Source organism: Orycteropus afer, unplaced genomic scaffold (genome assembly GCF_000298275.1).
Source record: "Orycteropus afer afer isolate SDZICR_OR568_19922 unplaced genomic scaffold, OryAfe1.0 scaffold00155, whole genome shotgun sequence".
In the NCBI taxonomy this organism is placed as follows: domain Eukaryota; kingdom Metazoa; phylum Chordata; class Mammalia; order Tubulidentata; family Orycteropodidae; genus Orycteropus; species Orycteropus afer.
In genome coordinates this window covers 1,162,853-1,166,781 of record NW_006921742.1, presented here as the reverse complement: position 1 = coordinate 1,166,781, position 3,929 = coordinate 1,162,853, and positions in this window count along the sequence as shown.

The following is a 3,929-nucleotide window of genomic DNA, read 5'->3' as shown; positions in this document are numbered from 1 at the left end:
TATATATATATATATATATGTTGTTGTTGTTGTTGTTATGTGCCGTCGAGTCAGAAGCAGACTAATTCATCTTTCTTCCACAGAGTGGCTGGGGGAGTCAAACCACTGACCTTTTGGTTAGCAGCCAAATGCCTTAACTACTACCATAATTTCTAAGGATGTACTTCAAAGGGAATGTTTAATCTCATTGAAGCTCTACCTTAATAAACATTCCATCACACCAAGAATATTCTCGGTAGGGAAAGTATAATCTCTGGGTGGTGCAAAGAGTTAAAGTATTCAGTTGCTAACCAAGAGGTTCAAATTAACCCAGAGGCACCTTGAAAGAAAGGCCTGGTGATCTACTTCTGAAAATGAATCATTGCAAACCCTGTGGAGCCCAGTCCCATCCTTATGCACACAGGCTCATCATGAGTCAGATCTGACTAGATGGTCACTGTATAGTTTGGGGCAGTACAAATATACACATGTCTAGAATGGGCTGTAGGTGATAAAACAAAATATGACCATGAAAGGGAAAACTTGATCTTGTGTCCCTATGCTACAATGTTACAATGAGACTTCTTAGAGATGATATGCAGAAAACCATTCTGTGAGTCAAGATGATGAAACAATGAATATACTTCCCAGGCAGATTTCATTACTGGATTCTGACTCCTTAGAATTATTTTGATTATATTATCTCATCATGGTTTGATGACATGATTTTTGAGGGCTCTCTTAAGTCCATGAATATAGATTAACAGAAACCAATTGAGGAGACAAAGGAAAGAATTGAGTGACTTAAATTTTCACTCAGCTTGATCCACTTGCTGAACTGATTATTATTTTCTATCACTGCTAAATTATTTTCCCTTCTTTATTTCCTCTTAACAGTTTATTCAGACATACACATCAAAAGATGGCATAAAACACTCAGGACTCTGACAATGAAAAAAAATCTGCTCTTTTTCTGACTATTCAAAATAGACATTTATAGGTGTGAATTATGGTATTCCACTATTTTAGTCATTTTCTAATGTAATATATGTATTGAACTTTTTCATGTTAATTCTGTACCTACACTTATGCAGGGGTTTTTTCTTCTTTTTTATAGCTTGCAATGTTAATTATCTGTCATTGTGATAAATAAGTAAAGAGACAAAAAGGTAAAACAGCAAGATCATTTACTTCAAAAATGTAATAAGCTTTAAAGCCTAGCGGTTGCAACTACTTATGATCAGTCTTGATTATGAGGTAATGTAGTAAGTTTGGGTTAGAAGGAGACATTCATGAACATCCCAATCAAACGCTTGAATCCAGTCCCTATCCACTGTACAAGCAAACCAAGGAGGTTATTTGTCTAATAAATTAGATTTTAAAGCTTGTGTTTACTTCTTTTGTAAGAAACGCTATCTTCCACTTCCAGTCATTTGGAATCAGAATATGTTGGGTTATATCCTGTTCAATGTCTTGTAGGAAATGAAAAAAAAATATTGATGGGTGTTTATAGCCTCAGTAATCTCATGTAGAATATGCTGTAGTTTGGGGGTTATTTAATATATATATATATTAACTTTTAAAGGAGGAATATGAAATGAGATTTATAATAAAGCATTCCCAAAAATGACAAAAGGGAATTTTGAGTCTCTCCTGTAATTCTGCAGACCTCAAAGAATGCACAAATTACAAGAACAATAGTGTTTACGGATGGTTAACTTAACAAACAAATAGAATTTTAGCAAAGATACAAGTTTTTCCAAATAATAATCTCTTGCATAAATCTGTCATTGGAGAAAGTATTAACCAAAATAATAATAGGATTTGTATCAGCAATAACAATAAAAACATGTTAGTTTTTGTATTTCATTTGCTTCCAGAAAGCTCAATGCCTTTTATAAATTAGTGTTTTAAATCTAAATACTAATCAGTGGGATTAATCTGAAGCAGATTTTATTCTTCATTTTATAAGCTGGCAAGACTCATGCGCTGACAGGCTTGTGTGAGACTTCACAGGAAGTCCATAGATCTAAAAGGGTTTAGGATTTGGGACTCTCAAAAGAATATAATACTCTTTATACAACACTACTTTTCAGAAAATATAAGCTATATCTTAACTAAAATTTTGCTCAGTTTTGAAGTTTTTATTCACTGAAATAACTAACAAAATGGAAAATGCATAATGGCTCATTAAAGAATATTTTATATTCTGTAATTAAGACTCTGTGAAACAAATTATATAGGTTCTTTTAGCAGATATAATTGGAAATGAGATGCCTCATATCTGCCACTGAAAATGACTTGGCCAACTAGATTAATATTCAGTTTTTACAACAGTCTTGTTGTGGTTAGTTGCCATTGAGTCAATTGTGACTCGTAGTGACCCCATGAGATGGGCTAGAAGTGCTTCACAGGTTTTCTTTGGCTAATATTAAGTAACCAAGCAGACCACCAGTCTTTTTCTTCTGGAATGCTGCTAGGTGAGTTTGATCTTCCAGCCTTTAAGTTGGAGTCAAGCACAAACTGTTTGTGACACCTAGATACCTTCCCACTAGCTAAAAATTATTGATACTTTCATATATAATGAATATGGATGTCTAGCAAGAGACACACAATCAAGATTCTGTCCCATACACTTGTTCCTTGGTTATTCAACAACTGAGAAACATAATTGTCACCTACTTACAGATATGTTTGAAAATATAATAGTTCCACTTTATCAGTATAAATCATTTATCAGCATGCCTATTTTTGTATATTTTATTTAGTTTTGCCTTTTGGCGGTTGTGTTAAATCATTGACAAATCCAAATACCTACAGGGGTAAGGTTGGTACATAAATATATGAATTAGCTCTGGGAAAAGGAAATAGAAGTGATGGAAACTGAGCTAAGTGGAGAGATCATGCCTTTTCTATCAGAAGTCAGTTCAGTTTTCATTTAAACACCTTGTGACCTGATAAAGCATATTTGAATGTGGACTGAATCATGCCTTTGGACGGCCAGCTGGCCCTCCTGCAGTGAGTGCTTTGTATGCCCGTAACTCTAGCTGCAGGACATTTCTATTCCAGTGACCTGAAAAATTGAAACTGTTATTTTTAGCCTGGTGTCACAGTGGTTAAAGAGCTTGACTGATAACTGAAAGGTCAGTGGTTCAAACCTTCTAGCTGCTCTGAGAGAGAAGAATGTGGCAGTCAGCTTTGGTCAAGATTTACAGCCTTGTAAACTTTATGGGCAGTTTTACTCTGTCCTATAGGATTGCTATAGTTGGAAATGACTCAACAGCAATGTGCTTTTTTGTTTGTTTGTTTAACTTTAAACTTTGCAGTCTCTGAATGTTGTATAAAATTAACACAGTTAGCTGACAACCTTAAGGTTGGGGTTTAAATTCTACTTAGCTGTTCCTCAGAGAAAAGGCCTGGCTATCCACTTCCAAAAAATCAGCCCCTGTAAACCACATGGGACACAGTTCTACTCCAACCCACATGGGGTTGCCAGGAGTTGGAATTGCCTTGAATGCTACTGATTTAACTTTAAAATTACAGTGGAAGAAACTGATTCATTAATATAGAAAAGTCCTTAAATTAGAATAAAGATATCAGTTGTTAAATAACTGTGATAGATAAACATCCCATATGGTTTATATAATCCATATGAATTATAGCTAATATAGTTTAAAGAGTTTAAAGAGTACAAGTGCAGATCATAATTTTCTGTTGACCAGTGTTCCCATCTTTTGTTTATTCAGCAAAACTATGGAAGCTATGATTGTGTGTCTGTGATACGGAGAGTTAGCTGATTCCTAAATTTTAGCTCAAAAGTCCTATCATCCCATAGTCAAATAACAGTCTGATCTCCAAATGGCCATATTCTTTCCAAGGCTGTGTTTTACAATTTAGTGTATATCAAGCATCAAGATCTCCCTAAGAAAATATTGACTCACACTTCTACA